Source organism: Vulpes lagopus, chromosome 2 (genome assembly GCF_018345385.1).
Source record: "Vulpes lagopus strain Blue_001 chromosome 2, ASM1834538v1, whole genome shotgun sequence".
Taxonomy (NCBI): domain Eukaryota; kingdom Metazoa; phylum Chordata; class Mammalia; order Carnivora; family Canidae; genus Vulpes; species Vulpes lagopus.
The window spans coordinates 164,808,796-164,819,769 of NC_054825.1; the positions used below are offsets into that span (position 1 = coordinate 164,808,796).

At 44.5% G+C, this 10,974-nt stretch overlaps 1 non-coding gene across 1 annotated transcript; it reads right to left on the reverse strand.

Annotated features, from left to right (window-relative positions):
- Positions 1 to 3,718: 3,718 nt before the first annotated feature.
- Positions 3,719 to 3,821, reverse strand: LOC121485928. Its single transcript, XR_005986430.1, has one exon. It is a non-coding gene; the product is annotated as a U6 spliceosomal RNA (small nuclear RNA).
- Between the last annotated feature and the right edge of the window lie 7,153 nt (positions 3,822 to 10,974).

The following is a 10,974-nucleotide window of genomic DNA, read 5'->3' on the forward strand; positions in this document are numbered from 1 at the left end:
TGGGTCACTTCCCATGTGACAGCAGCTGTCCTATATGCTCTAATATCCTTACAAAAAGGTCCTTTAAGGCAGGCAGTTTAATCCCTTGCCTACAGAAGGTCACACCAAGTATCAGAGCATTCGAGCACCTTTCCAAGAAGACAGCAAGCATCCGAGCTGAGCAAGCAAACACCAGGCTGGAGAGGGTAGCCCTCAACTTTCTGCACTAGCAAATTGTGCCAAGCCCGTCTGCTTCTTGGACTATTTGGAATAGGACATGCGGACAGCTGGACATCCATGAGACTTTGGGTAACAACCACACCTCTCCACGTGCGTGGGTGTGAGTCGTAAGGAATGTGCCATTTATACGCTCAGCACAGAGCCTTACAGGAAGCGGCTAGGAAATGGGGGGTCTTATTCTTCCGTCACCAGACAGGCCCCCAACCCACAGCTCTTCTCTCTCCCCCACTTCCCCGCCCTGCATACACCCATGTTTTCACTGCCCTCTTTCTCTGGTCTCCCCTCCCCCGCAGCTGGTTTCTTTGGCCTTGACCTGACTTACCACCTGCCTCCACCCTCTTGGGCCAGGTCAGCATCTGCAGAATCTCAGCCAGGTCAGAGGAGAGCTGAAGGGGACACAGGACATATTGGCAGACGATGGTAAAAAAAAAAAAAAAAAAAAAAAAAAAAACCTTCTCAGGCACCTGCTCACATCTTCTTGCGCTTCTTTGGTGGCTGTGAGACATTGGTCACACCAGTGGGTGTCCTCAGGGGGCATCTACAAGAGCTTCCCCACACAAGAGCCCAGAGATGCAAAATACTCTGGGGCAGAGATGCAAATCTCCTCTCCCAGGCTGTCCCCAGCAATGACTGGGCAGTGGACACGACACCCTGTAGGTGCTCACAGACATACTTGGTGGCATTCACATTTTTAACTAAAATAAGTATATCTGTCTCCAAATTCATCAGGTTGTATACACTTAATATATTCTTTTTTTTTTTTTGTATGTCCATAGTGAAACATTTCATGGTCATGTTTTCCTTGCTGTCACAGATACTTACTGGTTTTAAAGTGCTTCAGCCGATTGCACTGAGTTGCTTATTAGGCTTTTTTTTTTTTTCTTCCTTAAAGTGTTTTACTTTCGAAAAAAAAATTTTGTTAACCCTCATCTTCTTGTTCTCTTAGCAGTGCCCTCAGCCTCACAACTAGATCCCTTCTCTGGGAAGAGGGATGGGATGGAAATGTATGTTTTTTATTATATCTATTCCCTTTTGTATATTTGGAATTTCTTGCCATAGAAGTAGGGTTTTTTAAGCTTTAAAAAAAAAAGTGGGATGCCTGAGTTGAGCATCTGCCTTTGGCTTAGGGTGTGATCCCAGGGTCCTGGGATTGAGTCCCTGCATTGGGCTCCCTGCAAGGAGCCTGCTTCTCCATCTACCTATATCTCTGCCTTTCTCTGTGTGTCTTTCATGAATAAATAAAATCTTTTTTAAAAAAATTTAAAATTTTTAAAATTTTTATATCTTCAAAAAAAACCCGTATCTTCAATAAATAGTTGAAATGGGAAACACTCTATGGAATACTCACACGCAAACCACTGGAACTAATAAATGAATTTTGCAACTTCCCAGGATACAATAAACAAAAATGGATTGTGTTTCTATACAGTACCAGTGAAAAATTGGAAAAGAGTGTTTTTAAATAATACTATTTATAATAGCAATGAAAAAAAACATAAAAGTAGGGACACTGAGCGGCTCAGTCGATTGAGCATCCAACTCTTGATTTCAGGTCAAGTCATGATCTCAGGATCATGAGATCGAGCCCCCCAGATGGCTCCTTGGAGGCACCTGGGCAGCTCAGTCAGTTAAGCATCTGCCTTTGGCTTGGATCATGATCCCAGGGTCCTGGGATGGAGCCCTGTGTTGGGCTCCCTGCTCAGTAAGGAGCCTGCTTCTCCCTCTCCCTGTGCTCCTCCCCCTGCTTGTACTCACTCAATCTCTCTCTCTCTCTCTCTCTCTAATAGATAAATAAAATCTTTAAAAAAAAAAAAAAAGATGGCTTTTAAAATAAACACAATGCCAGCCGGTGCCCCCCACACCTCTGCCTTCCAATCCTTCCTTTGCTTTAGAGATCTTGGTTGATTTCCATAACTGACCATGGGGGCCACTTCTTTTTTCCCTTCTCACAATTTAAATTCTGCTCTCATGTTTTAAATTCACCAAGAAAGAGTGAGCCCTTGAAACCTGAGGTCCCCATTCTTTACCTCCCCCAAAATAGAACCACAGGCCCGTGCTCTCTTTACCCACAATCTCCCTGTGTGGCTGCAGGTATGCCATGGAATTCTCATGTCCTGTAAGTATTAAAATTATTTTTTCAGAGTTTCCTGATGATTACTGGTGAAGGGCATCTTGCAATCGTAATAACCACAAGGGTTGGTCCAGCCACAGCATTGGTTATTAATAAGCTGAGACCAGCACAAAATAATAAAATACCTACAAAGAAAGCTAATGGGGCAGCCTGGGTGGCTCAGCGGTTTAGCGCCGCCTGCAGCCCAGGGCGTGATCCTGGAGACCTGGGATCGAGTCCCACATCAGGCTCCCTGCATGGAGCCTGCTTCTCCCTCTGCCTGTGTTTGTCTCTCTCTCGCCCTCTCTCCCCCCCACCCTCTCTCTCTCTCATAAATAAATAAATAAAATCTTTTTAAAAAAGAAAACTTATGAAAGATGTGCAAGATGGAGCCCCTGGCTGGCTCAGTCCATAGAGCATTCAACTCTTGATCTCAGGGTTGTGAGCTCAAGCCCCAACTTGAGTGTAGAGATTACCTAAAAATAAGATATTTTTAAAAATATGCAAGATATCACAATTATCAAAACATTGCTGAGAGAAATTAAAGAAGCCCTGCATAAATAGAAAGACATCCCGTGATCATGGATATTCTCCTCAAATCCATCTATTCAGCGCAATCCCAATAAAAATATCAGCAAGGCTTTTTGAAGAAATTGACAAGATGATCCTGAAATTAGATGAAAATGCAGAAGATCTAGTATAGCCAAACAATCTAAAAGAAAGAAGAAAGAAAGAAAGAAAGAAAGAAAGAAAGAAAGAAAGAAAGAGAAAGAAGAAAGAAAGAAAGAAAGAAAGAAAGAAAGAAAGAAAGAAAGAAAGAAAGAAAGAAAGAAAGAAAGAAACTTACACTATCTAATTTCAACATTGATTTTAAAATCACAGTAGCCAAGAAAGTGTCTTATGTCATAGGGACCAACAAATAAGTCAATGAAACAAAAGAGAATATCCAGAAATAAGTCCTCCTATGTAATCAGCCTGTCTTGAACAAAGCATCAGCTCCATTCACTGGGGGTATATAACAATGGTATTGAAGCAATTGAACATTTATTTATTTGTGGGGAAAAAATGAACCTTGATGCCCACCTTACTCCAGAGGAGAAGCTGGAATCAGGAAGCTTCTAGAAGCATCCATAGAAGAATATTTTCACAACTTAGGAGTGAGCAAAACTTTCTTAGGACATAGAAAAACACTAAACATGAAAAGAAAAAAGTCTAACTTAAGGCTTTGTCAAAACTGAAAATTTCTCATTAAAAGATACCATTGATAAAGTTAATAAAGAAGCCATAAACTTGGAAAATGTATTCACAGTACATATATCTGTCAAAGAACCATATCTGGGATATATTTTTATATTTCTACAAATCAACAATACAAGCTTTTTTTTTTTTTTTTTTTTGGAACGCTTCATGAATTTGCACACCATCCTTGTGCTGGGGCCATGCTAATCATCTCTGTATGCTTCCAATTTTAGTATACGTGCCGCAGAAGCACAGACAATCTGACTTCAAAATGGACAAAAGAGCACTCACAAAAGAAGACAATGCAAAAAAGTCCAACAAACACGTAACATTGATCATCAGGGAAAGGCATATAAAAATTAAAATGAAGGCACCTGGGTAGCTCAGTGGTTGAGCGTCTGCCTTCGGCTCAGGTCATAATCCTGGGGTCCTGGGATCGAGTCCTGCATCGGGACTTATGTGTCTTATGTCACATAAGACAGGGAGCCTGCTTCTCCCTCTGCCTGTGTCTCTGCCTCTCTCTGTGTGTCTCTCATGAATAAATAAAATAATTTTTAAAAAAATGTTAAGAATACATCTGACTGGTATTCCTCAACACCACCCAGGTTATCAAAAGAGGGAAAGTCTGAGAATCCACCACAGCCAAACGCAGCCTAAGGAGACGTGTAATGTGGTGTCCAGGATGGGATCCTGGAACAGAAAAAGGACCTTCGGGAGAAACTAACGAAAATCGAATCAACCAAGGGCTTTAGTTAACAACCGTGTGTCAGATATTGGTTCATTCACTGTAATTAATGACCCAGCTAAGGTAAGACGTGAATGGAGTGCTGGGTATGTATCTTCTCGACTTTTCTGTAAGTCTGAAATCCACCCCCTCCAAGTCCTTTGCAGACCTTCCCCTCCCTCTGTCTTGCCCCCTCTCTGGTGGGAGCACCCCTCACCCCTTCTTTCTGGGCGCTGCCTCCCCAGCTCCCCTTCCTCTGCTGCCCCCCTGTGGCGGTCACCACCGCCCCCCACCCCCACCAGCTGGTTCTCTGACCCTGCCCTGGTCCCATTTAACAAATGCTCCAATTTTTTCAGGCCAGGCCAGCCTCAGCAGAATAGAGAGAAAATTAGATCAGATTGAGGGAAGGGAACTGGGGGGACCCGGGACAGGCTCTGGGGGGATGGTGGACAAGTCCCTGGAGCAGGAGTGCCTGCCAGGATGTAACAAAAGCTCCTCCTGCTGATCCAACAGACTCTGCCCCCGCCATGCCAGGTGGGCAGTGCCGGGCATCCTGACTGCTGCAGACATTGCCACCTCAGAGGGTTTCTAGGGTGACCGGTCATTGCCTCTAAACAGATTTCTCCCTGAGGGTAACCTGAGGTTTTTTGGGGGGACGACACTGACCCCAGGTCTGAGGCAGGGAAAAAAACAAGCCTGGAACATCTTGCCACACCAGAGACATGAAGTTCTCAGAGGTTACCTGGGTTTTGTGCCCAAGGACACAGAGGCCACCCCCCAAGAAGCTTCAATGTGAGCCTCAAAAAAGGACACCTGCAACAGCTTGAAATACGTCGTTGGGAATGTATAATGTAAAACTGGATGGGTTCACACTGGTCCTTTAAAAAGAAAGGGGAAGGGCAACCCCGTTGGGACCCCTGTCACTTCTGAGAGCCTTCTCTGTATCTTTACTTAATAAACTTCTATCCTTCGGCAGCCCGGGTGGCTCAATGGTTTAGGGCCGCCTTCAGCCCAGGACGTGATCCTGGAGACCCAGGATCAAGTCCTTTGTCAGGCTCCCTGTTTGGGGCCTGCTTCTCCCTCTGCCTCTCTCTGTGTGTGTCTTTCATGAATAAATAAGTAAAATCTTTTTTAAAAATTAAAAAAAAAAAAACTTCTAACCTTTTATTCACCATAAAAAGCGGAGGGGAACAACTGGAGAAGGTGGTTGAGACTCTGATGTAATACTCCAAACACTACTACATTGGGAAGAATCATGTGGGGGCACCTGGGCAGCTCAGGGGTTGAGCGTCTGCCTTCAGCTCAGGTCGGGATCCCAGGGTCCTGGGGTCGAGTCCCGCATCGGGCTCCCTGCTCAGTGAGGAGCCTCTCCCTCTGCTGCTCCCCCTGCTCGTGCTCTGTTCATGCTCTCTCTCTCAAATGGATAAAATTAAGGAAAAGGAAGAAAGGAAAGAAAGGAAAGGAAGGAAAGAAAGGAAAGAAAGGAAAGAAAGAAAGAAAGATCAATCCCTGGGTGGCTCAGTGGTTTAGCGCCTGCCTTCAGCCCAGGGTGTGATCCTGGAGGCCCGGGATCGAGCCCCACGTCAGGCTCCCTGCATGGAGCCTGCTTCTCCCTCTGCCTGTGTCTCTGCCTCTCTCTCTCTCGCTCTGTGTCTCATAAATAAATAAAATATTTTAAGAAAGAAGAAAAGAAAGAAAGAAAGAAAGAAAGAAAGAAAGAAAGAAAGAAAGAAAGAAAGAAAGAAAGAAAGAAAGAAAGAAAGAAAGAAGAAAGAAGAAAGAAGAAAGAAAGAAAGAAAGAAAGAAAGAAAGAAAGAAAGAAAGAAAGAAAGAAAGAAAGAAAGAAAGAAAGAAAGAAAAGAAGCCAATCTGAAAAGGCTACATCCCATACAAATCCAATTATACAATATCCTGGAAAAGGTGAAACTATGGATGTAGTAAAGTGATCCAAAGTTTCCAGGATTTTCTGTTTGTTTGTTTTTTGTTTCCAGGATTTAAGGGAGAGGAATGAACATGTGGAACTCACAGGACTTTGAGGGCAGTGAGGTATTGCAATGGGGAATACTTAAAAAAAAAAATTTTATTTATTCATTTGAGATAGAGGGATAGAGAGAGAGAGAACACATGAGCAGGGGGAGAGGAAAGAGGACTTCCTCTGAGGACTTCCCCACTGAGCTGGGAGCCTGATGTGGGACTTAATCCCAGGACCCCAGGATCACAACCCGAGCCAAAGGCAGAGGCTCAACCACTGAGCCATCCAGGCGCCCCAGTAACAGGGAATACTTGTGGGGTATTGTAGGGCACTGTGATAGGGGAGACATGTCACTATCTATTTATCAAAACCAACACCAAGAATGAACCCAATGTAAATTATGGATTCTGGGAGATAATGAGATGTCAAAAGAATTTTATTTTTTTAAAGATTTTATGTATTTATTTGAGAGAGAGAGAGAGAAATCACGAGCAGGGGGAGGGGTGGGAGGAGAAGCAGACTCCCCGTTGAGCAGGGAGCCCAATGCAGGACTCGATCCAGGACCCTGGGATCATGAGCTGAGCCGAAGATGGACACCTAACCGACTGAGCCACCTGGGTGCCCTCAACAGAACTTCACTGATCACAACAGAAGTACCACTGTCATCCCTGGGGTGGGGTGTCGATTTGGGGGAGGCTGTGCATATGTGAGGGTAGATGATATATAGGAACTCTCTGGACTTTCTTTCAACTTTGCTGTAAACCTAAAACTGCTCTGAAAAAATAAGGTCATTTATTTAAATAAAGATGATGACTCTTTACCTGATGGGTCCAAATTAATTAGTCTGGGTGTTGTCTGAGCATTGAGAGTTGGTTTTTTTTTTTTTTTAATATTTATTTATTTATTTATTTATTTATTTATTTATTTATTTGAAAGTGAGCACAAGCAGGGGAAACAGCAGAGGGAGAGGGAGAAGCAGGCTCCCCCCTGAGCAGGGAGCCCCATGCTGGACTTGACCCCAGGACCCCAGGATCATGACCTGAGCCGAAGGCAGATGCTCAACTGAGCCACCCAGGTGCCCTGAGAGTCTTTAAATCTTTTTCTAGGTGATGTCAATGCGCAGTCAAGGTGAAGAGCCACCAAATCCAGATGGAGAGGTTTGTAACCAAGGGAAGGGTAACAACTTTTTAAGACAGGTATTATTAAATATACAGAATCAAATAAGAAGGAAACCGAGGACAGGTATAGAATGCAGAGGCACTCAAGGAACATATGGACCAAATGCAACCCGTCCACCTTGTCACACTCAAAACCAAGTGTAAAAAGACATCTTTGGCATAAGTGGGGAAGTTAAAAAAAAAATGGACCGGGGATTACAGGTACTCGGGAATCACCACTAATTTTTTGTTAGATGTGATAATGGCCTTGTAATTACATCAAAAATTTAAATTAAAGTTAACTCAAAAGATGGGGCACCTGGGTGGCTCAGCGGTTTAGCATCTGCCTTTGGCTCAGGTAGTGATTCCGGAGTCCTGGGATCGAGCCCCGCATCAGGCTCCCTGCAGGGAGCTTGCTTCTCCCTCTGTCTGTGTCTCTGCCTCTCTCTGTGTGTCTCTCACGAATAAACAATTTTTTAAAAAATACTTTTAAGGGATCCCTGGGTGGCGCAGCGGTTTGGCGCCTGCCTTTGGCCCAGGGCGCGATCCTGGAGACCCGGGATCGAATCCCACGTCGGGCTCCCAGTGCATGGAGCCTGCTTCTCCCTCTGCCTGTGTCTCTGCCTCTCTCTCTCTCTCTCTCTCTCTCTGTGACTATCATAAATAAATAAATTTAAAAAAAAAATAAATAAAAAAAAATAAAAAATACTTTTAAAAGATTGGAAATGTACTAAATGTCACCAAATCAATCATGTACTTTAAGATGATTAAAATGGTGAATTTTAGGTTATGTATATTTTACCTCGATTCAAAAACTTGCAAGGGGGCAGGTACAAAAAGGATGTGTGTAGGGATCCCTGGGTGGCTCAGCGGTTCAGCACCTGCCTTTGGCCCAGGGCATGATCCTGGAGACCTGGGATCGAGTCCTGCGTTGGGCTCCCGGCATGGAGCCTGCTTCTCTCTCTCTCTCTCTCTCTCTCTCTCTCTCTCTCTCATAAATAAATAAAACCTTAAAAAAAAAAAAGAACGCGTGTTGACAGGGTGTCTTCCTCTTCCTTCTTGTTTTGGACACAGATGTGATGCTTGGAGCTGCTAATGGCCATCTTGCCACTGTGAGGCAGAGAAACAAGCAGATAAAAACCCAACAAGCTAAAGAAAAGAGAATAAAAAGACAGAACAATCCTGAAACCTTGATCACATTGTTAAGCTGACTACCAGCCTCAAGACGTTTTAACAATACATGTCCTTGAATTTCTTTTTTTTTTTTTAAGTAGGCTCCATCCCCAATATGAGGCTTAAACTCACAACCTTGAGGTCAAGAGTTGTGTGCTCTACTAGCTAAACCAGGCAAGCACCCCAATAGATGTCCTTGAAGTTAAAAAAAAAATAGGTGGGAAGAACTGCCTGTCATGAGGCACTGCAGCAATGGAACCACTGAGGGGTAGGGCTGAGGGGAGAGGAGGGTGCAGTCTTTCCCCCAGAGGGAGAGAAACCAGGAAGGGAAGGGAGGCAAAGCAAGCAGGTCTCTGAATCAGAGGGAAGACCTCGTGAGGTACTGAGGGCAAAATCTCTCATTCTGCACTTGACCCTGGTGATGCCCAGCCTCTGCCTAGGGTTGCTCTGATCCCCCACCCCCATTTCCCTTGCTTCCTCCCTCCACGGAATCATCACCCTGAGACGTGAGGACACTTGTCTGAGGACCCACCACTAGCAAGCAGTGAAGCTAGGACTGATTATTGTCTAAATGGAAGGGGCCCAGAAAAAGAATTTGAAGAGAGAAGAGATATACTTTTCCCTCTCCCGTATTTATTTGAAAAGTGTCATGTCAAGAATGAAACTGGACCATTCTCTTACACCAGACACAAAGATAAACTCAACATGGTTGAAAGATCTAAATGTGAGACGAGAATCCATCAAAATCCTAGAGGAGAACACAGGCAACACCCTTTTTGAACTTGGCCACAGCAACTTCTTGCAAGATACATACACAAAGAAGATTGAAGATTGTTTCTTGCAGAAACAAAGGCAAAAATGAACTGTTGGAACTTAATCAAAATAAAAAGCTTCTGCACAGCAAAGGAAACAACAAAACTAAAAGACAACCTACTTGTCTGGGATGGGATGGGATGGGATGGGATGGGATGGGATGGGATAAGATATTTGCAAATGACATGTCAGATAAAGGGCTAGTATCCAAGATTTATAAAGAACTTACCAAACTCAACACCCAAGAAACAAAAAAACCAATCATGAAATGGGGAGGAGACATGAACAGAAATTTCACCAAAGAAGACATACACGTGGACAACAAGCGCATGAGAAAATGTTCCGCATCACTGGCCTTCGGGGAAATACAAATCAAAACCACAATGAGATACCACCTCACCCCAGTGAGAATGGGGAAAATTAACAAGGCAGGAAACAACAAATGTTGGAGAGGATGTGGAGAAAGGTGAACCCTCTTACATGTTGGTGGGAATGTGAACTGGTGCAGCCACTCTGGAAAACTGTGTGGAGGTTCCTCAAAGAGTTAAAAATAGACCTGCCCTACGACCCAGCAATTGCACTGTTGGGGATTTACCCCAAAGATACAGATGTAGTGAAATGACAGGACACCTGCACCCCGATGTTTCTAGCAGCAATGTCCAAAATAGCCAAGCTGTGGAAGGAGCCTCGGTGTCCATGGACAGATGAGTGGATACAGAAGATGTGGTCTGTGTATACAATGGGATATTACTCAGCCATCAGAAAGGACAAATACCCACAATTTGCATCAACGTGGGTGGAACTGGAGGGTATTATGCTGAGTGAAGTAAGTCAGTCAGAGGACAATCATCATATGGTTTCACTCATACGGGAAATACAAGAAATAGTGAAAGGGATTATAAGGGAAGGGAGGGAAAATGAGTGGGAAAAATTAGAGAGGGTAACAAACCTGAGAGGCTCCTAACTCTGGGAAAGGAACAAGGAGTAGTGGGAGGGGTGGTGGGTGGGTGTTAGGGTGACTGGGTGACGAGCACTGGGGGTGCACTTGATGGGATGAGCACTGGGTGGTACGCTATACGTTGGCAAATAGAACTTAAATAAAAACAAATGTTAAAAAAAAGGAAAAATAGAAGTGTCGTATCACCACGCCAAAAATGGTGATTCACTCGGCTAGACTACTCCACGTCCACAGGTGACTCGGTGGGGAAGCCCCGGTGACTTGGGGCGACGGGGGCGTCGCTCTCAAGCGGGCCACACGGTGTCGCTGTTGGACAAGAATTCACTGTGTCTCCCGGTTCAGCAGGTGAGGGGTCTTCTGCTGAATTTTTTTTCCTTGAAGGTGTGCATTGTCCCAGTTAAGCAAAAATAGAGCCATGGCGCTTTCCCTTTTTCTTCCAAGCTTAAGGTAAAATTAAAATAAAAGGACGGAGGTAGAGGGATGCCTGGGTGGCTCAGCGGATGAGTGTTTGCCTTTGGCTCAGGGCGTGATCCCAGGGTCCCAGCTCCCTGCAGGGAGCCTGCTTCTCCCTCTGCCTGTGTCTCTGCCTCTGTGTGTGTGTGTGTGTGT